General features: G+C 45.5%; 20 non-coding genes across 20 annotated transcripts; 8 read left to right on the top strand and 12 right to left on the bottom strand.

The window, feature by feature from the left end:
• Positions 1-1,323: 1,323 nt before the first annotated feature.
• On the bottom strand, positions 1,324-1,430 carry LOC146820520 (U6 spliceosomal RNA). The gene has a single exon (XR_014965234.1). It is a non-coding gene; the product is annotated as a U6 spliceosomal RNA (small nuclear RNA).
• A 776-nt stretch (positions 1,431-2,206) lies between these two features.
• On the top strand, positions 2,207-2,279 carry TRNAR-ACG (transfer RNA arginine (anticodon ACG)). The gene has a single exon. It is a non-coding gene; the product is annotated as a tRNA-Arg (tRNA).
• Positions 2,280-3,288: 1,009 nt separating this feature from the next.
• Positions 3,289-3,395, bottom strand: LOC146820518 (U6 spliceosomal RNA). The gene has a single exon (XR_014965232.1). It is a non-coding gene; the product is annotated as a U6 spliceosomal RNA (small nuclear RNA).
• Positions 3,396-4,173: 778 nt separating this feature from the next.
• TRNAR-ACG (transfer RNA arginine (anticodon ACG)) lies at positions 4,174-4,246 on the top strand. The gene has a single exon. It is a non-coding gene; the product is annotated as a tRNA-Arg (tRNA).
• A 1,009-nt stretch (positions 4,247-5,255) lies between these two features.
• LOC146820516 (U6 spliceosomal RNA) lies at positions 5,256-5,362 on the bottom strand. The gene has a single exon (XR_014965231.1). It is a non-coding gene; the product is annotated as a U6 spliceosomal RNA (small nuclear RNA).
• Positions 5,363-7,210: 1,848 nt separating this feature from the next.
• On the bottom strand, positions 7,211-7,317 carry LOC146820515 (U6 spliceosomal RNA). Its single transcript, XR_014965405.1, has one exon. It is a non-coding gene; the product is annotated as a U6 spliceosomal RNA (small nuclear RNA).
• A 1,855-nt stretch (positions 7,318-9,172) lies between these two features.
• LOC146820514 (U6 spliceosomal RNA) lies at positions 9,173-9,279 on the bottom strand. The gene has a single exon (XR_014965230.1). It is a non-coding gene; the product is annotated as a U6 spliceosomal RNA (small nuclear RNA).
• A 778-nt stretch (positions 9,280-10,057) lies between these two features.
• On the top strand, positions 10,058-10,130 carry TRNAR-ACG (transfer RNA arginine (anticodon ACG)). The gene has a single exon. It is a non-coding gene; the product is annotated as a tRNA-Arg (tRNA).
• Positions 10,131-11,139: 1,009 nt separating this feature from the next.
• On the bottom strand, positions 11,140-11,246 carry LOC146820512 (U6 spliceosomal RNA). The gene has a single exon (XR_014965438.1). It is a non-coding gene; the product is annotated as a U6 spliceosomal RNA (small nuclear RNA).
• Positions 11,247-12,022: 776 nt separating this feature from the next.
• Positions 12,023-12,095, top strand: TRNAR-ACG (transfer RNA arginine (anticodon ACG)). Its single transcript has one exon. It is a non-coding gene; the product is annotated as a tRNA-Arg (tRNA).
• Positions 12,096-13,104: 1,009 nt separating this feature from the next.
• Positions 13,105-13,211, bottom strand: LOC146820510 (U6 spliceosomal RNA). Its single transcript, XR_014965229.1, has one exon. It is a non-coding gene; the product is annotated as a U6 spliceosomal RNA (small nuclear RNA).
• A 774-nt stretch (positions 13,212-13,985) lies between these two features.
• On the top strand, positions 13,986-14,058 carry TRNAR-ACG (transfer RNA arginine (anticodon ACG)). The gene has a single exon. It is a non-coding gene; the product is annotated as a tRNA-Arg (tRNA).
• A 999-nt stretch (positions 14,059-15,057) lies between these two features.
• LOC146820508 (U6 spliceosomal RNA) lies at positions 15,058-15,164 on the bottom strand. Its single transcript, XR_014965461.1, has one exon. It is a non-coding gene; the product is annotated as a U6 spliceosomal RNA (small nuclear RNA).
• A 1,861-nt stretch (positions 15,165-17,025) lies between these two features.
• LOC146820507 (U6 spliceosomal RNA) lies at positions 17,026-17,132 on the bottom strand. Its single transcript, XR_014965228.1, has one exon. It is a non-coding gene; the product is annotated as a U6 spliceosomal RNA (small nuclear RNA).
• A 782-nt stretch (positions 17,133-17,914) lies between these two features.
• TRNAR-ACG (transfer RNA arginine (anticodon ACG)) lies at positions 17,915-17,987 on the top strand. Its single transcript has one exon. It is a non-coding gene; the product is annotated as a tRNA-Arg (tRNA).
• Positions 17,988-18,996: 1,009 nt separating this feature from the next.
• On the bottom strand, positions 18,997-19,103 carry LOC146820505 (U6 spliceosomal RNA). Its single transcript, XR_014965227.1, has one exon. It is a non-coding gene; the product is annotated as a U6 spliceosomal RNA (small nuclear RNA).
• A 778-nt stretch (positions 19,104-19,881) lies between these two features.
• Positions 19,882-19,954, top strand: TRNAR-ACG (transfer RNA arginine (anticodon ACG)). The gene has a single exon. It is a non-coding gene; the product is annotated as a tRNA-Arg (tRNA).
• Positions 19,955-20,963: 1,009 nt separating this feature from the next.
• LOC146820503 (U6 spliceosomal RNA) lies at positions 20,964-21,070 on the bottom strand. The gene has a single exon (XR_014965226.1). It is a non-coding gene; the product is annotated as a U6 spliceosomal RNA (small nuclear RNA).
• A 774-nt stretch (positions 21,071-21,844) lies between these two features.
• Positions 21,845-21,917, top strand: TRNAR-ACG (transfer RNA arginine (anticodon ACG)). The gene has a single exon. It is a non-coding gene; the product is annotated as a tRNA-Arg (tRNA).
• A 999-nt stretch (positions 21,918-22,916) lies between these two features.
• LOC146820501 (U6 spliceosomal RNA) lies at positions 22,917-23,023 on the bottom strand. Its single transcript, XR_014965404.1, has one exon. It is a non-coding gene; the product is annotated as a U6 spliceosomal RNA (small nuclear RNA).
• Between the last annotated feature and the right edge of the window lie 563 nt (positions 23,024-23,586).

Genomic DNA, 23,586 nt, shown 5'->3' with positions numbered 1-23,586 from the left:
TGGATCTAGGACCATTTCGCCTGACTTTTAGGTCCTTCCTCCTCCTAAAGTCCTTTGTATAAGTTAGGAACACCTGACAGAACAGAATTTCAGGAGGTCCCTCAGGTGGGTTTACTTGTGTCTTCTGGTTGTGAGCAGTAAACATGGCTAAAAAGGTTGATGGAATGGTGTTTTAAAACACACACACACACACACACACACACACACAATTTCTGGTCCTCTTAAGGACAAAAGTATGGGTGTACCTACATGGGGCCAGTGGCGCAATGGATAACGCGTCTGACTACGGATCAGACGATTGTAGGTTTGATTCCTATCTGGCTCGAAAGGGTCATAGGTCCCTGTTTATGGTATTCCTGTGGAATTCTTATTTACCTCAGACTTGTTGTAGGTTCAATATTCTCGAGCACGACTCATCCAGCAGTCGTTCCATGGTAGGGCTGCAGTAATAGGACCACGGCTGGTTAAAAGTTTCCCATTTGCTGCTGGATTCTATGTGAAGGCCGTCATGTGGTGTGCTGCTTTTGTATTTCAACATGGGTCTCTGAGTCTCTAAACTAGGAAAAAATCTTGTTGAGAAAAGTGTGTGTGAGAGGATCTGTGGGTGCAGGCAGGTGTGTGCACTTGAGTGCTGACCCATTTACATGTGTGAGAGAGACAAGCAAATTGCCTGTGGGATGTAGGCCTACAACTGGAACCAAGCAGCCAGGCATAACCACAGGTAAGGAGAGAGGAAGGCAGTTCACTATTAGAGCAGGATCATGAGCATCTTGCCCTGCTCCCTTCTGCCCCGATCGGCCACGACCTCTCTATTAGGGTGGAGGGTGAACATTTCTTGGACCTCAGAAACTGAGGGATGCAGGCCCAATATGTCCTCCAAGGGCCTAGAGGACCCGGTGCCCAATCATGCCTGGTGTTTTTCAGCTTACCCGACCAATCTGGTTGCAAGGCGGATTTTAACAGTACTGCTGAAAAGGGACTCCCAGACAGCCCTGAGGCCATCATTTGCATAGGCCCTCCCCTTCTCTTTGTCTTGCTTCCCACAAAGCAACGCATCGCTGGCAGCAGTATAGATTTGGGGGTTGTGAAGAATAATGACAGGGAGGCTGAAGAAGAGAAAGAAAAGTCCCAGAAGTCCTGCAGGCTTCCTTGCTAAATGCAGCTGGACACATAGAGTGCACCTTCTTTACTGCGAGGTAAATACATTAAAAATGTTGAGGAGAGAAAAATTGAAAAATACATATTAGGAGGAAAGCACTGGAACCTGCTTTATTATTTTAATTGGTCTTGAAAACATAGAACATTTCTCTCCTGAAAGCTGGTAAAAATATGGAACGCTTCACGAATTTGCGTGTCATCCTTGCGCAGGGGCCATGCTAATCTTCTCTGTATCGTTCCAATTTTAGTATATGTGCTGCCGAAGCGAGCACACTTTATTGATGAACCTACAATGTTTATAAACTCTCTAAATCTACAGTCTCTAGACATAGGGTGGCCTGGAAGAGATGCTCGGATGGCCTGTAAGCATTCAAATCTGAGCCAATGGGCAAAAATGAATGAAGAGTAACAATCCATTATTCTTCACTGCATTTGTGGTCCAAGACTTCACCAATTGGAAGTATGTAGATTATGCCAGGGTTGCAAAGGCTCATGGTTCAGGCTACAGACAAGGAACATTGTGACATCACGCTGCCTGTGGAACAGTGATATTAGAGGTGAAACAGCTGCACAGTAGGTTAGGTGAAGGGCTCTGAGAGTGGAAAGGCAGCATGCCTGGGTCCCTGGACAAGGTGAGCCTATGACAAGGTGTCTGAATTTTCGCCTGTATTGTAATATTAAACACTTTATTGTTGTACCCGCCTGCTGATTAAGAAGTCCTCAAGATCAGCTCCACACAGACGTGGAACTGATGATGTTAATGCAGACTATTTAAGAAACTGAGGCTGATCTAAAACATTTCCTTGGATCTAGGACCATTTCGCCTGACTTTTAGGTCCTTCCTCCTCCTAAAGTCCTTTGTATAAGTTAGGAACACCTGACAGAACAGAATTTCAGGAGGTCCCTCAGGTGGGTTTACTTGTGTCTTCTGGTTGTGAGCAGTAAACATGGCTAAAAAGGTTGATGGAATGGTGTTTTAAAACACACACACACACACACACACAATTTCTGGTCCTCTTAAGGACAAAAGTATGGGTGTACCTACATGGGGCCAGTGGCGCAATGGATAACGCGTCTGACTACGGATCAGAAGATTGTAGGTTCGACTCCTATCTGGCTCGAAAGGGTCATAGGTCCCTGTTTTATGGTATTCCTGTGGAATTCTTATTTACCTCAGACTTGTTGTAGGTTCAATATTCTTGAGCACGACTCATCCAGCAGTCGTTCCATGGTAGGGCTGCAGTAATAGGACCACGGCTGGTTAAAAGTTTCCCATTTGCTGCTGGATTCTATGTGAAGGCCGTCATGTGGTGTGCTGCTTTTGTATTTCAACATGGGTCTCTGAGTCTCTAAACTAGGAAAAAATCTTGTTGAGAAAAGTGTGTGTGAGAGGATCTGTGGGTGCAGGCAGGTGTGTGCACTTGAGTGCTGACCCATTTACATGTGTGAGAGAGACAAGCAAATTGCCTGTGGGATGTAGGCCTACAACTGGAACCAAGCAGCCAGGCATAACCACAGGTAAGGAGAGAGGAAGGCAGTTCATTATTAGAGCAGGATCATGAGCATCTTGCCCTGCTCCCTTCTGCCCCGATCGGCCACGATCGGCCAAGACGTCTCTATTAGGGTGGAGGGTGAACATTTCTTGGACCTCAGAAACTGAGGGATGCAGGCCCAATATGTCCTCCAAGGGCCTAGAGGACCCGGTGCCCAATCATGCCTGGTGTTTTTCAGCTTACCCGACCAATCTGGTTGCAAGGCGGATTTTAACAGTACTGCTGAAAAGGGACTCCCAGACAGCCCTGAGACCATCATTTGCATAGGCCCTCCCCTTCTCTTTGTCTTGCTTCCCACAAAGCAACGCATCGCTGGCAGCAGTATAGATTTGGGGGTTGTGAAGAATAATGACAGGGAGGCTGAAGAAGAGAAAGAAAAGTCCCAGAAGTCCTGCAGGCTTCCTTGCTAAATGCAGCTGGACACATAGAGTGCACCTTCTTTACTGCGAGGTAAATACATTAAAAATGTTGAGGAGAGAAAAATTGAAAAATACATATTAGGAGGAAAGCACTGGAACCTGCTTTATTATTTTAATTAGTCTTGAAAACATAGAACATTTCTCTCCTGAAAGCTGGTAAAAATATGGAACGCTTCACGAATTTGCGTGTCATCCTTGCGCAGGGGCCATGCTAATCTTCTCTGTATCGTTCCAATTTTAGTATATGTGCTGCCGAAGCGAGCACACTTTATTGATGAACCTACAATGTTTATAAACTCTCTAAATCTACAGTCTCTAGACATAGGGTGGCCTGGCAGAGATGCTCGGATGGCCTGTAAGCATTCAAATCTGAGCCAATGGGCAAAAATGAATGAAGAGTAACAATCCATTATTCTTCACTGCATTTGTGGTCCAAGACTTCACCAATTGGAAGTATGTAGATTATGCCAGGGTTGCAAAGGCTCATGGTTCAGGCTACAGACAAGGAACATTGTGACATCACGCTGCCTGTGGAACAGTGATATTAGAGGTGAAACAGCTGCACAGTAGGTTAGGTGAAGGGCTCTGAGAGTGGAAAGGCAGCATGCCTGGGTCCCTGGACAAGGTGAGCCTATGACAAGGTGTCTGAATTTTCGCCTGTATTGTAATATTAAACACTTTATTGTTGTACCCGCCTGCTGATTAAGAAGTCCTCAAGATCAGCTCCACACAGACGTGGAACTGATGATGTTAATGCAGACTATTTAAGAAACTGAGGCTGATCTAAAACATTTCCTTGGATCTAGGACCATTTCGCCTGACTTTTAGGTCCTTCCTCCTCCTAAAGTCCTTTGTATAAGTTAGGAACACCTGACAGAACAGAATTTCAGGAGGTCCCTCAGGTGGGTTTACTTGTGTCTTCTGGTTGTGAGCAGTAAACATGGCTAAAAAGGTTGATGGAATGGTGTTTTAAAACACACACACACACACACACACACAATTTCTGGTCCTCTTAAGGACAAAAGTATGGGTGTACCTACATGGGGCCAGTGGCGCAATGGATAACGCGTCTGACTACGGATCAGAAGATTGTAGGTTTGATTCCTATCTGGCTCGAAAGGGTCATAGGTCCATGTTTTATGGTATTCCTGTGGAATTCTTATTTACCTCAGACTTGTTGTAGGTTCAATATTCTCGAGCACGACTCATCCAGCAGTCGTTCCATGGTAGGGCTGCAGTAATAGGACCACGGCTAGTTAAAAGTTTCCCATTTGCTGCTGGATTCTATGTGAAGGCCGTCATGTAGTGTGCTGCTTTTGTATTTCAACATGGGTCTCTGAGTCTCTAAACTAGGAAAAAATCTTGTTGAGAAAAGTGTGTGTGAGAGGATCTGTGGGTGCAGGCAGGTGTGTGCACTTGAGTGCTGACCCATTTACATGTGTGAGAGAGACAAGCAAATTGCCTGTGGGATGTAGGCCTACAACTGGAACCAAGCAGCCAGGCATAACCACAGGTAAGGAGAGAGGAAGGCAGTTCATTATTAGAGCAGGATCATGAGCATCTTGCCCTGCTCCCTTCTGCCCTGATCGGCCACGATCGGCCAATACCTCTCTATTAGGGTGGAGGGTGAACATTTCTTGGACCTCAGAAACTGAGGGATGCAGGCCCAATATGTCCTCCAAGGGCCTAGAGGACCCGGTGCCCAATCATGCCTTGTGTTTTTCAGCTTACCCGACCAATTTGGTTGCAAGGCGGATTTTAACATTACTGCTGAAAAGGGACTCCCAGACAGCCCTGAGGCCATCATTTGCATAGGCCCTCCCCTTCTCTTTGTCTTGCTTCCCACAAAGCAACGCATCGCTGGCAGCAGTATAGATTTGGGGGTTGTGAAGAATAATGACAGGGAGGCTGAAGAAGAGAAAGAAAAGTCCCAGAAGTCCTGCAGGCTTCCTTGCTAAATGCAGCTGGACACATAGAGTGCACCTTCTTTACTGCGAGGTAAATACATTAAAAATGTTGAGGAGAGAAAAATTGAAAAATACATATTAGGAGGAAAGCACTGGAACCTGCTTTATTATTTCAATTAGTCTTGAAAACATAGAACATTTCTCTCCTGAAAGCTGGTAAAAATATGGAACGCTTCACGAATTTGCGTGTCATCCTTGCGCAGGGGCCATGCTAATCTTCTCTGTATCGTTCCAATTTTAGTATATGTGCTGCCGAAGCGAGCACACTTCATTGATGAACCTACAATGTCTATAAACTCTCTAAATCTACAGTCTCTAGACATAGGGTGGCCTGGCAGAGATGCTCGGATGGCCTGTAAGCATTCAAATCTGAGCCAATGGGCAAAAATGAATGAAGAGTAACAATCCATTATTCTTCACTGCATTTGTGGTCCAAGACTTCACCAATTGGAAGTATGTAGATTATGCCAGGGTTGCAAAGGCTCATGGTTCAGGCTACAGACAAGGAACATTGTGACATCAAGCTGCCTGTGGAACAGTGATATTAGAGGTGAAACAGCTGCACAGTAGGTTAGGTGAAGGGCTCTGAGAGTGGAAAGGCAGCATGCCTGGGTCCCTGGACAAGGTGAGCCTATGACAAGGTGTCTGAATTTTCGCCTGTATTGTAATATTAAACACTTTATTGTTGTACCCGCCTGCTGATTAAGAAGTCCTCAAGATCAGCTCCACACAGACGTGGAACTGATGATGTTAATGCAGACTATTTAAGAAACTGAGGCTGATCTAAAACATTTCCTTGGATCTAGGACCATTTCGCCTGACTTTTAGGTCCTTCCTCCTCCTAAAGTCCTTTGTATAAGTTAGGAACACCTGACAGAACAGAATTTCAGGAGGTCCCTCAGGTGGGTTTACTTGTGTCTTCTGGTTGTGAGCAGTAAACATGGCTAAAAAGGTTGATGGAATGGTGTTTTAAAACACACACACACACACACACACAATTTCTGGTCCTCTTAAGGACAAAAGTATGGGTGTACCTACATGGGGCCACTGGCGCAATGGATAACGCGTCTGACTACGGATCAGAAGATTGTAGGTTCGACTCCTATCTGGCTCGAAAGGGTCATAGGTCCCTGTTTTATGGTATTCCTGTGGAATTCTTATTTACCTCAGACTTGTTGTAGGTTCAATATTCTTGAGCACGACTCATCCAGCAGTCGTTCCATGGTAGGGCTGCAGTAATAGGACCACGGCTGGTTAAAAGTTTCCCATTTGCTGCTGGATTCTATGTGAAGGCCGTCATGTGGTGTGCTGCTTTTGTATTTCAACATGGGTCTCTGAGTCTCTAAACTAGGAAAAAATCTTGTTGAGAAAAGTGTGTGTGAGAGGATCTGTGGGTGCAGGCAGGTGTGTGCACTTGAGTGCTGACCCATTTACATGTGTGAGAGAGACAAGCAAATTGCCTGTGGGATGTAGGCCTACAACTGGAACCAAGCAGCCAGGCATAACCACAGGTAAGGAGAGAGGAAGGCAGTTCATTATTAGAGCAGGATCATGAGCATCTTGCCCTGCTCCCTTCTGCCCCGATCGGCCAAGACCTCTCTATTAGGGTGGAGGGTGAACATTTCTTGGACCTCAGAAACTGAGGGATGCAGGCCCAATATGTCCTCCAAGGGCCTAGAGGACCCGGTGCCCAATCATGCCTGGTATTTTTCAGCTTACCAGACCAATCTGGTTGCAAGGCGGATTTTAACAGTACTGCTGAAAAGGGACTCCCAGACAGCCCTGAGGCCATCATTTGCATAGGCCCTCCCCTTCTCTTTGTCTTGCTTCCCACAAAGCAACGCATCGCTGGCAGCAGTATAGATTTGGGGGTTGTGAAGAATAATGACAGGGAGGCTGAAGAAGAGAAAGAAAAGTCCCAGAAGTCCTGCAGGCTTCCTTGCTAAATGCAGCTGGACACATAGAGTACACCTTCTTTACTGCGAGGTAAATACATTAAAAATGTTGAGGAGAGAAAAATTGAAAAATACATATTAGGAGGAAAGCACTGGAACCTGCTTTATTATTTCAATTAGTCTTGAAAACATAGAACATTTCTCTCCTGAAAGCTGGTAAAAATATGGTACGCTTCACGAATTTGCGTGTCATCCTTGCGCAGGGGCCATGCTAATCTTCTCTGTATCGTTCCAATTTTAGTATATGTGCTGCCGAAGCGAGCACACTTCAGTGATGAACCTACAATGTTTATAAACTCTCTAAATCTACAGTCTCTAGACATAGGGTGGCCTGGCAGAGATGCTCGGATGGCCTGTAAGCATTCAAATCTGAGCCAATGGGCAAAAATGAATGAAGAGTAACAATCCATTATTCTTCACTGCATTTGTGGTCCAAGACTTCACCAATTGGAAGTATGTAGATTATGCCAGGGTTGCAAAGGCTCATGGTTCAGGCTACAGACAAGGAACATTGTGACATCACGCTGCCTGTGGAACAGTGATATTAGAGGTGAAACAGCTGCACAGTAGGTTAGGTGAAGGGCTCTGAGAGTGGAAAGGCAGCATGCCTGGGTCCCTGGACAAGGTGAGCCTATGACAAGGTGTCTGAATTTTCGCCTGTATTGTAATATTAAACACTTTATTGTTGTACCCGCCTGCTGATTAAGAAGTCCTCAAGATCAGCTCCACACAGACGTGGAACTGATGATGTTAATGCAGACTATTTAAGAAACTGAGGCTGATCTAAAACATTTCCTTGGATCTAGGACCATTTCGCCTGACTTTTAGGTCCTTCCTCCTCCTAAAGTCCTTTGTATAAGTTAGGAACACCTGACAGAACAGAATTTCAGGAGGTCCCTCAGGTGGGTTTACTTGTGTCTTCTGGTTGTGAGCAGTAAACATGGCTAAAAAGGTTGATGGAATGGTGTTTTAAAACACACACACACACACACACACACACACACAATTTCTGGTCCTCTTAAGGACAAAAGTATGGGTGTACCTACATGGGGCCAGTGGCGCAATGGATAACGCGTCTGACTACGGATCAGACGATTGTAGGTTTGATTCCTATCTGGCTCGAAAGGGTCATAGGTCCCTGTTTATGGTATTCCTGTGGAATTCTTATTTACCTCAGACTTGTTGTAGGTTCAATATTCTCGAGCACGACTCATCCAGCAGTCGTTCCATGGTAGGGCTGCAGTAATAGGACCACGGCTAGTTAAAAGTTTCCCATTTGCTGCTGGATTCTATGTGAAGGCCGTCATGTGGTGTGCTGCTTTTGTATTTCAACATGGGTCTCTGAGTCTCTAAACTAGGAAAAAATCTTGTTGAGAAAAGTGTGTGTGAGAGGATCTGTGGGTGCAGGCAGGTGTGTGCACTTGAGTGCTGACCCATTTACATGTGTGAGAGAGACAAGCAAATTGCCTGTGGGATGTAGGCCTACAACTGGAACCAAGCAGCCAGGCATAACCACAGGTAAGGAGAGAGGAAGGCAGTTCACTATTAGAGCAGGATCATGAGCATCTTGCCCTGCTCCCTTCTGCCCCGATCGGCCACGACCTCTCTATTAGGGTGGAGGGTGAACATTTCTTGGACCTCAGAAACTGAGGGATGCAGGCCCAATATGTCCTCCAAGGGCCTAGAGGACCCGGTGCCCAATCATGCCTGGTGTTTTTCAGCTTACCCGACCAATCTGGTTGCAAGGCGGATTTTAACAGTACTGCTGAAAAGGGACTCCCAGACAGCCCTGAGGCCATCATTTGCATAGGCCCTCCCCTTCTCTTTGTCTTGCTTCCCACAAAGCAACGCATCGCTGGCAGCAGTATAGATTTGGGGGTTGTGAAGAATAATGACAGGGAGGCTGAAGAAGAGAAAGAAAAGTCCCAGAAGTCCTGCAGGCTTCCTTGCTAAATGCAGCTGGACACATAGAGTGCACCTTCTTTACTGCGAGGTAAATACATTAAAAATGTTGAGGAGAGAAAAATTGAAAAATACATATTAGGAGGAAAGCACTGGAACCTGCTTTATTATTTTAATTAGTCTTGAAAACATAGAACATTTCTCTCCTGAAAGCTGGTAAAAATATGGAACGCTTCACGAATTTGCGTGTCATCCTTGCGCAGGGGCCATGCTAATCTTCTCTGTATCGTTCCAATTTTAGTATATGTGCTGCCGAAGCGAGCACACTTTATTGATGAACCTACAATGTTTATAAACTCTCTAAATCTACAGTCTCTAGACATAGGGTGGCCTGGCAGAGATGCTCGGATGGCCTGTAAGCATTCAAATCTGAGCCAATGGGCAAAAATGAATGAAGAGTAACAATCCATTATTCTTCACTGCATTTGTGGTCCAAGACTTCACCAATTGGAAGTATGTAGATTATGCCAGGGTTGCAAAGGCTCATGGTTCAGGCTACAGACAAGGAACATTGTGACATCACGCTGCCTGTGGAACAGTGATATTAGAGGTGAAACAGCTGCACAGTAGGTTAGGTGAAGGGCTCTGAGAGTGGAAAGGCAGCATGCCTGGGTCCCTGGACAAGGTGAGCCTATGACAAGGTGTCTGAATTTTCGCCTGTATTGTAATATTAAACACTTTATTGTTGTACCCGCCTGCTGATTAAGAAGTCCTCAAGATCAGCTCCACACAGACGTGGAACTGATGATGTTAATGCAGACTATTTAAGAAACTGAGGCTGATCTAAAACATTTCCTTGGATCTAGGACCATTTCGCCTGACTTTTAGGTCCTTCCTCCTCCTAAAGTCCTTTGTATAAGTTAGGAACACCTGACAGAACAGAATTTCAGGAGGTCCCTCAGGTGGGTTTACTTGTGTCTTCTGGTTGTGAGCAGTAAACATGGCTAAAAAGGTTGATGGAATGGTGTTTTAAAACACACACACACACACACACACACAATTTCTGGTCCTCTTAAGGACAAAAGTATGGGTGTACCTACATGGGGCCAGTGGCGCAATGGATAACGCGTCTGACTACGGATCAGAAGATTGTAGGTTTGATTCCTATCTGGCTCGAAAGGGTCATAGGTCCATGTTTTATGGTATTCCTGTGGAATTCTTATTTACCTCAGACTTGTTGTAGGTTCAATATTCTCGAGCACGACTCATCCAGCAGTCGTTCCATGGTAGGGCTGCAGTAATAGGACCACGGCTAGTTAAAAGTTTCCCATTTGCTGCTGGATTCTATGTGAAGGCCGTCATGTAGTGTGCTGCTTTTGTATTTCAACATGGGTCTCTGAGTCTCTAAACTAGGAAAAAATCTTGTTGAGAAAAGTGTGTGTGAGAGGATCTGTGGGTGCAGGCAGGTGTGTGCACTTGAGTGCTGACCCATTTACATGTGCGAGAGAGACAAGCAAATTGCCTGTGGGATGTAGGCCTACAACTGGAACCAAGCAGCCAGGCATAACCACAGGTAAGGAGAGAGGAAGGCAGTTCATTATTAGAGCAGGATCATGAGCATCTTGCCCTGCTCCCTTCTGCCCTGATCGGCCACGATCGGCCAATACCTCTCTATTAGGGTTTAGGGTGAACATTTCTTGGACCTCAGAAACTGAGGGATGCAGGCCCAATATGTCCTCCAAGGGCCTAGAGGACCCGGTGCCCAATCATGCCTTGTGTTTTTCAGCTTACCCGACCAATTTGGTTGCAAGGCGGATTTTAACATTACTGCTGAAAAGGGACTCCCAGACAGCCCTGAGGCCATCATTTGCATAGGCCCTCCCCTTCTCTTTGTCTTGCTTCCCACAAAGCAACGCATCGCTGGCAGCAGTATAGATTTGGGGGTTGTGAAGAATAATGACAGGGAGGCTGAAGAAGAGAAAGAAAAGTCCCAGAAGTCCTGCAGGCTTCCTTGCTAAATGCAGCTGGACACATAGAGTGCACCTTCTTTACTGCGAGGTAAATACATTAAAAATGTTGAGGAGAGAAAAATTGAAAAATACATATTAGGAGGAAAGCACTGGAACCTGCTTTATTATTTCAATTAGTCTTGAAAACATAGAACATTTCTCTCCTGAAAGCTGGTAAAAATATGGAACGCTTCACGAATTTGCGTGTCATCCTTGCGCAGGGGCCATGCTAATCTTCTCTGTATCGTTCCAATTTTAGTATATGTGCTGCCAAAGCGAGCACACTTCATTGATGAACCTACAATGTCTATAAACTCTCTAAATCTACAGTCTCTAGACATAGGGTGGCCTGGCAGAGATGCTCGGATGGCCTGTAAGCATTCAAATCTGAGCCAATGGGCAAAAATGAATGAAGAGTAACAATCCATTATTCTTCACTGCATTTGTGGTCCAAGACTTCACCAATTGGAAGTATGTAGATTATGCCAGGGTTGCAAAGGCTCATGGTTCAGGCTACAGACAAGGAACATTGTGACATCAAGCTGCCTGTGGAACAGTGATATTAGAGGTGAAACAGCTGCACAGTAGGTTAGGTGAAGGGCTCTGAGAGTGGAAAGGCAGCATGCCTGGGTCCCTGGACAAGGTGAGCCTATGACAAGGTGTCTGAATTTTCGCCTGTATTGTAATATTAAACACTTTATTGTTGTACCCGCCTGCTGATTAAGAAGTCCTCAAGATCAGCTCCACACAGACGTGGAACTGATGATGTTAATGCAGACTATTTAAGAAACTGAGGCTGATCTAAAACATTTCCTTGGATCTAGGACCATTTCGCCTGACTTTTAGGTCCTTCCTCCTCCTAAAGTCCTTTGTATAAGTTAGGAACACCTGACAGAACAGAATTTCAGGAGGTCCCTCAGGTGGGTTTACTTGTGTCTTCTGGTTGTGAGCAGTAAACATGGCTAAAAAGGTTGATGGAATGGTGTTTTAAAACACACACACACACACACACACAATTTCTGGTCCTCTTAAGGACAAAAGTATGGGTGTACCTACATGGGGCCAGTGGCGCAATGGATAACGCGTCTGACTACGGATCAGAAGATTGTAGGTTCGACTCCTATCTGGCTCGAAAGGGTCATAGGTCCCTGTTTTATGGTATTCCTGTGGAATTCTTATTTACCTCAGACTTGTTGTAGGTTCAATATTCTTGAGCACGACTCATCCAGCAGTCGTTCCATGGTAGGGCTGCAGTAATAGGACCACGGCTGGTTAAAAGTTTCCCATTTGCTGCTGGATTCTATGTGAAGGCCGTCATGTGGTGTGCTGCTTTTGTATTTCAACATGGGTCTCTGAGTCTCTAAACTAGGAAAAAATCTTGTTGAGAAAAGTGTGTGTGAGAGGATCTGTGGGTGCAGGCAGGTGTGTGCACTTGAGTGCTGACCCATTTACATGTGTGAGAGAGACAAGCAAATTGCCTGTGGGATGTAGGCCTACAACTGGAACCAAGCAGCCAGGCATAACCACAGGTAAGGAGAGAGGAAGGCAGTTCATTATTAGAGCAGGATCATGAGCATCTTGCCCTGCTCCCTTCTGCCCCGATCGGCCACGATCGGCCAAGACCTCTCTATTAGGGTGGAGGGTGAACATTTCTTGGACCTCAGAAACTGAGGGATGCAGGCCCAATATGTCCTCCAAGGGCCTAGAGGACCCGGTGCCCAATCATGCCTGGTGTTTTTCAGCTTACCCGACCAATCTGGTTGCAAGGCGGATTTTAACAGTACTGCTGAAAAGGGACTCCCAGACAGCCCTGAGGCCATCATTTGCATAGGCCCTCCCCTTCTCTTTGTCTTGCTTCCCACAAAGCAACGCATCGCTGGCAGCAGTATAGATTTGGGGGTTGTGAAGAATAATGACAGGGAGGCTGAAGAAGAGAAAGAAAAGTCCCAGAAGTCCTGCAGGCTTCCTTGCTAAATGCAGCTGGACACATAGAGTGCACCTTCTTTACTGCGAGGTAAATACATTAAAAATGTTGAGGAGAGAAAAATTGAAAAATACATATTAGGAGGAAAGCACTGGAACCTGCTTTATTATTTCAATTAGTCTTGAAAACATAGAACATTTCTCTCCTGAAAGCTGGTAAAAATATGGAACGCTTCACGAATTTGCGTGTCATCCTTGCGCAGGGGCCATGCTAATCTTCTCTGTATCGTTCCAATTTTAGTATATGTGCTGCCGAAGCGAGCACACTTCATTGATGAACCTACAATGTTTATAAACTCTCTAAATCTACAGTCTCTAGACATAGGGTGGCCTGGCAGAGATGCTCGGATGGCCTGTAAGCATTCAAATCTGAGCCAATGGGCAAAAATGAATGAAGAGTAACAATCCATTATTCTTCACTGCATTTGTGGTCCAAGACTTCACCAATTGGAAGTATGTAGATTATGCCAGGGTTGCAAAGGCTCATGGTTCAGGCTACAGACAAGGAACATTGTGACATCACGCTGCCTGTGGAACAGTGATATTAGAGGTGAAACAGCTGCACAGTAGGTTAGGTGAAGGGCTCTGAGAGTGGAAAGGCAGCATGCCTGGGTCCCTGGACAAGGTGAGCCTATGACAAGGTGTCTGAATTTTCACCTGTATTGTAATATTAAACACTTTATTGTTGTACCCGCCTGCTGATTAAGAAGTCCTCAAGATCAGCTCCACACAGACGTGGAACTGATGATGTTAATGCAGACTATTTAAGAAACTGAGGCTGATCTAAAACATTTCCTTGGATCTAGGACCATTTCGCCTGACTTTTAGGTCCTTCCTCCTCCTAAAGTCCTTTGTATAAGTTAGGAACACCTGACAGAACAGAATTTCAGGAGGTCCCTCAGGTGGGTTTACTTGTGTCTTCTGGTTGTGAGCAGTAAACATGGCTAAAAAGGTTGATGGAATGGTGTTTTAAAACACACACACACACACACACAATTTCTGGTCCTCTTAAGGACAAAAGTATGGGTGTACCTACATGGGGCCAGTGGCGCAATGGATAACGTGTCTGACTACGGATCAGAAGATTGTAGGTTCGACTCCTATCTGGCTCGAAAGGGTCATAGGTCCCTGTTTTATGGTATTCCTGTGGAATTCTTATTTACCTCAGACTTGTTGTAGGTTCAATATTCTTGAGCACGACTCATCCAGCAGTCGTTCCATGGTAGGGCTGCAGTAATAGGACCACGGCTGGTTAAAAGTTTCCCATTTGCTGCTGGATTCTATGTGAAGGCCGTCATGTGGTGTGCTGCTTTTGTATTTCAACATGGGTCTCTGAGTCTCTAAACTAGGAAAAAATCTTGTTGAGAAAAGTGTGTGTGAGAGGATCTGTGGGTGCAGGCAGGTGTGCGCACTTGAGTGCTGACCCATTTACATGTGTGAGAGAGACAAGCAAATTGCCTGTGGGATGTAGGCCTACAACTGGAACCAAGCAGCCAGGCATAACCACAGGTAAGGAGAGAGGAAGGCAGTTCATTATTAGAGCAGGATCATGAGCATCTTGCCCTGCTCCCTTCTGCCCCGATCGGCCAAGACCTCTCTATTAGGGTGGAGGGTGAACATTTCTTGGACCTCAGAAACTGAGGGATGCAGGCCCAATATGTCCTCCAAGGGCCTAGAGGACCCGGTGCCCAATCATGCCTGGTATTTTTCAGCTTACCAGACCAATCTGGTTGCAAGGCGGATTTTAACAGTACTGCTGAAAAGGGACTCCCAGACAGCCCTGAGGCCATCATTTGCATAGGCCCTCCCCTTCTCTTTGTCTTGCTTCCCACAAAGCAACGCATCGCTGGCAGCAGTATAGATTTGGGGGTTGTGAAGAATAATGACAGGGAGGCTGAAGAAGAGAAAGAAAAGTCCCAGAAGTCCTGCAGGCTTCCTTGCTAAATGCAGCTGGACACATAGAGTACACCTTCTTTACTGCGAGGTAAATACATTAAAAATGTTGAGGAGAGAAAAATTGAAAAATACATATTAGGAGGAAAGCACTGGAACCTGCTTTATTATTTCAATTAGTCTTGAAAACATAGAACATTTCTCTCCTGAAAGCTGGTAAAAATATGGCACGCTTCACGAATTTGCGTGTCATCCTTGCGCAGGGGCCATGCTAATCTTCTCTGTATCGTTCCAATTTTAGTATATGTGCTGCCGAAGCGAGCACACTTCAGTGATGAACCTACAATGTTTATAAACTCTCTAAATCTACAGTCTCTAGACATAGGGTGGCCTGGCAGAGATGCTCGGATGGCCTGTAAGCATTCAAATCTGAGCCAATGGGCAAAAATGAATGAAGAGTAACAATCCATTATTCTTCACTGCATTTGTGGTCCAAGACTTCACCAATTGGAAGTATGTAGATTATGCCAGGGTTGCAAAGGCTCATGGTTCAGGCTACAGACAAGGAACATTGTGACATCACGCTGCCTGTGGAACAGTGATATTAGAGGTGAAACAGCTGCACAGTAGGTTAGGTGAAGGGCTCTGAGAGTGGAAAGGCAGCATGCCTGGGTCCCTGGACAAGGTGAGCCTATGACAAGGTGTCTGAATTTTCGCCTGTATTGTAATATTAAACACTTTATTGTTGTACCCGCCTGCTGATTAAGAAGTCCTCAAGATCAGCTCCACACAGACGTGGAACTGATGATGTTAATGCAGACTATTTAAGAAACTGAGGCTGATCTAAAACATTTCCTTGGATCTAGGACCATTTCGCCTGACTTTTAGGTCCTTCCTCCTCCTAAAGTCCTTTGTATAAGTTAGGAACACCTGACAGAACAGAATTTCAGGAGGTCCCTCAGGTGGGTTTACTTGTGTCTTCTGGTTGTGAGCAGTAAACATGGCTAAAAAGGTTGATGGAATGGTGTTTTAAAACACACACACACACACACACACACACAATTTCTGGTCCTCTTAAGGACAAAAGTATGGGTGTACCTACATGGGGCCAGTGGCGCAATGGATAACGCGTCTGACTACGGATCAGTCGATTGTAGGTTTGATTCCTATCTGGCTCGAAAGGGTCATAGGTCCCTGTTTATGGTATTCCTGTGGAATTCTTATTTACCTCAGACTTGTTGTAGGTTCAATATTCTCGAGCACGACTCATCCAGCAGTCGTTCCATGGTAGGGCTGCAGTAATAGGACCACGGCTAGTTAAAAGTTTCCCATTTGCTGCTGGATTCTATGTGAAGGCCGTCATGTGGTGTGCTGCTTTTGTATTTCAACATGGGTCTCTGAGTCTCTAAACTAGGAAAAAATCTTGTTGAGAAAAGTGTGTGTGAGAGGATCTGTGGGTGCAGGCAGGTGTGTGCACTTGAGTGCTGACCCATTTACATGTGTGAGAGAGACAAGCAAATTGCCTGTGGGATGTAGGCCTACAACTGGAACCAAGCAGCCAGGCATAACCACAGGTAAGGAGAGAGGAAGGCAGTTCATTATTAGAGCAGGATCATGAGCATCTTGCCCTGCTCCCTTCTGCCCCGATCGGCCACGATCGGCCAAGACCTCTCTATTAGGGTGGAGGGTGAACATTTCTTGGACCTCAGAAACTGAGGGATGCAGGCCCAATATGTCCTCCAAGGGCCTAGAGGACCCGGTGCCCAATCATGCCTGGTGTTTTTCAGCTTACCCGACCAATCTGGTTGCAAGGCGGATTTTAACAGTACTGCTGAAAAGGGACTCCCAGACAGCCCTGAGGCCATCATTTGCATAGGCCCTCCCCTTCTCTTTGTCTTGCTTCCCACAAAGCAACGCATCGCTGGCAGCAGTATAGATTTGGGGGTTGTGAAGAATAATGACAGGGAGGCTGAAGAAGAGAAAGAAAAGTCCCAGAAGTCCTGCAGGCTTCCTTGCTAAATGCAGCTGGACACATAGAGTGCACCTTCTTTACTGCGAGGTAAATACATTAAAAATGTTGAGGAGAGAAAAATTGAAAAATACATATTAGGAGGAAAGCACTGGAACCTGCTTTATTATTTTAATTAGTCTTGAAAACATAGAACATTTCTCTCCTGAAAGCTGGTAAAAATATGGAACGCTTCACGAATTTGCGTGTCATCCTTGCGCAGGGGCCATGCTAATCTTCTCTGTATCGTTCCAATTTTAGTATATGTGCTGCCGAAGCGAGCACACTTTATTGATGAACCTACAATGTTTATAAACTCTCTAAATCTACAGTCTCTAGACATAGGGTGGCCTGGCAGAGATGCTCGGATGGCCTGTAAGCATTCAAATCTGAGCCAATGGGCAAAAATGAATGAAGAGTAACAATCCATTATTCTTCACTGCATTTGTGGTCCAAGACTTCACCAATTGGAAGTATGTAGATTATGCCAGGGTTGCAAAGGCTCATGGTTCAGGCTACAGACAAGGAACATTGTGACATCACGCTGCCTGTGGAACAGTGATATTAGAGGTGAAACAGCTGCACAGTAGGTTAGGTGAAGGGCTCTGAGAGTGGAAAGGCAGCATGCCTGGGTCCCTGGACAAGGTGAGCCTATGACAAGGTGTCTGAATTTTCGCCTGTATTGTAATATTAAACACTTTATTGTTGTACCCGCCTGCTGATTAAGAAGTCCTCAAGATCAGCTCCACACAGACGTGGAACTGATGATGTTAATGCAGACTATTTAAGAAACTGAGGCTGATCTAAAACATTTCCTTGGATCTAGGACCATTTCGCCTGACTTTTAGGTCCTTCCTCCTCCTAAAGTCCTTTGTATAAGTTAGGAACACCTGACAGAACAGAATTTCAGGAGGTCCCTCAGGTGGGTTTACTTGTGTCTTCTGGTTGTGAGCAGTAAACATGGCTAAAAAGGTTGATGGAATGGTGTTTTAAAACACACACACACACACACACACACACACAATTTCTGGTCCTCTTAAGGACAAAAGTATGGGTGTACCTACATGGGGCCAGTGGCGCAATGGATAACGCGTCTGACTACGGATCAGAAGATTGTAGGTTTGATTCCTATCTGGCTCGAAAGGGTCATAGGTCCCTGTTTTATGGTATTCCTGTGGAATTCTTATTTACCTCAGACTTGTTGTAGGTTCAATATTCTCGAGCACGACTCATCCAGCAGTCGTTCCATGGTAGGGCTGCAGTAATAGGACCACGGCTAGTTAAAAGTTTCCCATTTGCTGCTGGATTCTATGTGAAGGCCGTCATGTAGTGTGCTGCTTTTGTATTTCAACATGGGTCTCTGAGTCTCTAAACTAGGAAAAAATCTTGTTGAGAAAAGTGTGTGTGAGAGGATCTGTGGGTGCAGGCAGGTGTGTGCACTTGAGTGCTGACCCATTTACATGTGTGAGAGAGACAAGCAAATTGCCTGTGGGATGTAGGCCTACAACTGGAACCAAGCAGCCAGGCATAACCACAGGTAAGGAGAGAGGAAGGCAGTTCATTATTAGAGCAGGATCATGAGCATCTTGCCCTGCTCCCTTCTGCCCTGATCGGCCACGATCGGCCAATACCTCTCTATTAGGGTGGAGGGTGAACATTTCTTGGACCTCAGAAACTGAGGGATGCAGGCCCAATATGTCCTCCAAGGGCCTAGAGGACCCGGTGCCCAATCATGCCTTGTGTTTTTCAGCTTACCCGACCAATTTGGTTGCAAGGCGGATTTTAACATTACTGCTGAAAAGGGACTCCCAGACAGCCCTGAGGCCATCATTTGCATAGGCCCTCCCCTTCTCTTTGTCTTGCTTCCCACAAAGCAACGCATCGCTGGCAGCAGTATAGATTTGGGGGTTGTGAAGAATAATGACAGGGAGGCTGAAGAAGAGAAAGAAAAGTCCCAGAAGTCCTGCAGGCTTCCTTGCTAAATGCAGCTGGACACATAGAGTGCACCTTCTTTACTGCGAGGTAAATACATTAAAAATGTTGAGGAGAGAAAAATTGAAAAATACATATTAGGAGGAAAGCACTGGAACCTGCTTTATTATTTCAATTAGTCTTGAAAACATAGAACATTTCTCTCCTGAAAGCTGGTAAAAATATGGAACGCTTCACGAATTTGCGTGTCATCCTTGCGCAGGGGCCATGCTAATCTTCTCTGTATCGTTCCAATTTTAGTATATGTGCTGCCGAAGCGAGCACACTTCATTGATGAACCTACAATGTCTATAAACTCTCTAAATCTACAGTCTCTAGACATAGGGTGGCCTGGCAGAGATGCTCGGATGGCCTGTAAGCATTCAAATCTGAGCCAATGGGCAAAAATGAATGAAGAGTAACAATCCATTATTCTTCACTGCATTTGTGGTCCAAGACTTCACCAATTGGAAGTATGTAGATTATGCCAGGGTTGCAAAGGCTCATGGTTCAGGCTACAGACAAGGAACATTGTGACATCAAGCTGCCTGTGGAACAGTGATATTAGAGGTGAAACAGCTGCACAGTAGGTTAGGTGAAGGGCTCTGAGAGTGGAAAGGCAGCATGCCTGGGTCCCTGGACAAGGTGAGCCTATGACAAGGTGTCTGAATTTTCGCCTGTATTGTAATATTAAACACTTTATTGTTGTACCCGCCTGCTGATTAAGAAGTCCTCAAGATCAGCTCCACACAGACGTGGAACTGATGATGTTAATGCAGACTATTTAAGAAACTGAGGCTGATCTAAAACATTTCCTTGGATCTAGGACCATTTCGCCTGACTTTTAGGTCCTTCCTCCTCCTAAAGTCCTTTGTATAAGTTAGGAACACCTGACAGAACAGAATTTCAGGAGGTCCCTCAGGTGGGTTTACTTGTGTCTTCTGGTTGTGAGCAGTAAACATGGCTAAAAAGGTTGATGGAATGGTGTTTTAAAACACACACACACACACACACACACAATTTCTGGTCCTCTTAAGGACAAAAGTATGGGTGTACCTACATGGGGCCAGTGGCGCAATGGATAACGCGTCTGACTACGGATCAGAAGATTGTAGGTTCGACTCCTATCTGGCTCGAAAGGTTCATAGGTCCCTGTTTTATGGTATTCCTGTGGAATTCTTATTTACCTCAGACTTGTTGTAGGTTCAATATTCTTGAGCACGACTCATCCAGCAGTCGTTCCATGGTAGGGCTGCAGTAATAGGACCACGGCTGGTTAAAAGTTTCCCATTTGCTGCTGGATTCTATGTGAAGGCCGTCATGTGGTGTGCTGCTTTTGTATTTCAACATGGGTCTCTGAGTCTCTAAACTAGGAAAAAATCTTGTTGAGAAAAGTGTGTGTGAGAGGATCTGTGGGTGCAGGCAGGTGTGTGCACTTGAGTGCTGACCCATTTACATGTGTGAGAGAGACAAGCAAATTGCCTGTGGGATGTAGGCCTACAACTGGAACCAAGCAGCCAGGCATAACCACAGGTAAGGAGAGAGGAAGGCAGTTCATTATTAGAGCAGGATCATGAGCATCTTGCCCTGCTCCCTTCTGCCCCGATCGGCCACGATCGGCCAAGACCTCTCTATTAGGGTGGAGGGTGAACATTTCTTGGACCTCAGAAACTGAGGGATGCAGGCCCAATATGTCCTCCAAGGGCCTAGAGGACCCGGTGCCCAATCATGCCTGGTGTTTTTCAGCTTACCCGACCAATCTGGTTGCAAGGCGGATTTTAACAGTACTGCTGAAAAGGGACTCCCAGACAGCCCTGAGGCCATCATTTGCATAGGCCCTCCCCTTCTCTTTGTCTTGCTTCCCACAAAGCAACGCATCGCTGGCAGCAGTATAGATTTGGGGGTTGTGAAGAATAATGACAGGGAGGCTGAAGAAGAGAAAGAAAAGTCCCAGAAGTCCTGCAGGCTTCCTTGCTAAATGCAGCTGGACACATAGAGTGCACCTTCTTTACTGCGAGGTAAATACATTAAAAATGTTGAGGAGAGAAAAATTGAAAAATACATATTAGGAGGAAAGCACTGGAACCTGCTTTATTATTTCAATTAGTCTTGAAAACATAGAACATTTCTCTCCTGAAAGCTGGTAAAAATATGGAACGCTTCACGAATTTGCGTGTCATCCTTGCGCAGGGGCCATGCTAATCTTCTCTGTATCGTTCCAATTTTAGTATATGTGCTGCCGAAGCGAGCACACTTCATTGATGAACCTACAATGTTTATAAACTCTCTAAATCTACAGTCTCTAGACATAGGGTGGCCTGGCAGAGATGCTCGGATGGCCTGTAAGCATTCAAATCTGAGCCAATGGGCAAAAATGAATGAAGAGTAACAATCCATTATTCTTCACTGCATTTGTGGTCCAAGACTTCACCAATTGGAAGTATGTAGATTATGCCAGGGTTGCAAAGGCTCATGGTTCAGGCTACAGACAAGGAACATTGTGACATCACGCTGCCTGTGGAACAGTGATATTAGAGGTGAAACAGCTGCACAGTAGGTTAGGTGAAGGGCTCTGAGAGTGGAAAGGCAGCATGCCTGGGTCCCTGGACAAGGTGAGCCTATGACAAGGTGTCTGAATTTTCACCTGTATTGTAATATTAAACACTTTATTGTTGTACCCGCCTGCTGATTAAGAAGTCCTCAAGATCAGCTCCACACAGACGTGGAACTGATGATGTTAATGCAGACTATTTAAGAAACTGAGGCTGATCTAAAACATTTCCTTGGATCTAGGACCATTTCGCCTGACTTTTAGGTCCTTCCTCCTCCTAAAGTCCTTTGTATAAGTTAGGAACACCTGACAGAACAGAATTTCAGGAGGTCCCTCAGGTGGGTTTACTTGTGTCTTCTGGTTGTGAGCAGTAAACATGGCTAAAAAGGTTGATGGAATGGTGTTTTAAAACACACACACACACACACACAATTTCTGGTCCTCTTAAGGACAAAAGTATGGGTGTACCTACATGGGGCCAGTGGCGCAATGGATAACGTGTCTGACTACGGATCAGAAGATTGTAGGTTCGACTCCTATCTGGCTCGAAAGGGTCATAGGTCCCTGTTTTATGGTATTCCTGTGGAATTCTTATTTACCTCAGACTTGTTGTAGGTTCAATATTCTTGAGCACGACTCATCCAGCAGTCGTTCCATGGTAGGGCTGCAGTAATAGGACCACGGCTGGTTAAAAGTTTCCCATTTGCTGCTGGATTCTATGTGAAGGCCGTCATGTGGTGTGCTGCTTTTGTATTTCAACATGGGTCTCTGAGTCTCTAAACTAGGAAAAAATCTTGTTGAGAAAAGTGTGTGTGAGAGGATCTGTGGGTGCAGGCAGGTGTGCGCACTTGAGTGCTGACCCATTTACATGTGTGAGAGAGACAAGCAAATTGCCTGTGGGATGTAGGCCTACAACTGGAACCAAGCAGCCAGGCATAACCACAGGTAAGGAGAGAGGAAGGCAGTTCATTATTAGAGCAGGATCTTGAGCATCTTGCCCTGCTCCCTTCTGCCCCGATCGGCCAAGACCTCTCTATTAGGGTGGAGGGTGAACATTTCTTGGACCTCAGAAACTGAGGGATGCAGGCCCAATATGTCCTCCAAGGGCCTAGAGGACCCGGTGCCCAATCATGCCTGGTATTTTTCAGCTTACCAGACCAATCTGGTTGCAAGGCGGATTTTAACAGTACTGCTGAAAAGGGACTCCCAGACAGCCCTGAGGCCATCATTTGCATAGGCCCTCCCCTTCTCTTTGTCTTGCTTCCCACAAAGCAACGCATCGCTGGCAGCAGTATAGATTTGGGGGTTGTGAAGAATAATGACAGGGAGGCTGAAGAAGAGAAAGAAAAGTCCCAGAAGTCCTGCAGGCTTCCTTGCTAAATGCAGCTGGACACATAGAGTACACCTTCTTTACTGCGAGGTAAATACATTAAAAATGTTGAGGAGAGAAAAATTGAAAAATACATATTAGGAGGAAAGCACTGGAACCTGCTTTATTATTTCAATTAGTCTTGAAAACATAGAACATTTCTCTCCTGAAAGCTGGTAAAAATATGGTACGCTTCACGAATTTGCGTGTCATCCTTGCGCAGGGGCCATGCTAATCTTCTCTGTATCGTTCCAATTTTAGTATATGTGCTGCCGAAGCGAGCACACTTCAGTGATGAACCTACAATGTTTATAAACTCTCTAAATCTACAGTCTCTAGACATAGGGTGGCCTGGCAGAGATGCTCGGATGGCCTGTAAGCATTCAAATCTGAGCCAATGGGCAAAAATGAATGAAGAGTAACAATCCATTATTCTTCACTGCATTTGTGGTCCAAGACTTCACCAATTGGAAGTATGTAGATTATGCCAGGGTTGCAAAGGCTCATGGTTCAGGCTACAGACAAGGAACATTGTGACATCACGCTGCCTGTGGAACAGTGATATTAGAGGTGAAACAGCTGCACAGTAGGTTAGGTGAAGGGCTCTGAGAGTGGAAAGGCAGCATGCCTGGGTCCCTGGACAAGGTGAGCCTATGACAAGGTGTCTGAATTTTCGCCTGTATTGTAATATTAAACACTTTATTGTTGTACCCGCCTGCTGATTAAGAAGTCCTCAAGATCAGCTCCACACAGACGTGGAACTGATGATGTTAATGCAGACTATTTAAGAAACTGAGGCTGATCTAAAACATTTCCTTGGATCTAGGACCATTTCGCCTGACTTTTAG

Source organism: Triturus cristatus, chromosome 6 (assembly GCF_964204655.1).
Source record: "Triturus cristatus chromosome 6, aTriCri1.1, whole genome shotgun sequence".
Taxonomy (NCBI): Eukaryota; Metazoa; Chordata; class Amphibia; order Caudata; family Salamandridae; genus Triturus; species Triturus cristatus.
Note: the sequence above shows the minus strand (reverse complement) of the source record. Positions and strands in the feature narration are given on the sequence as shown.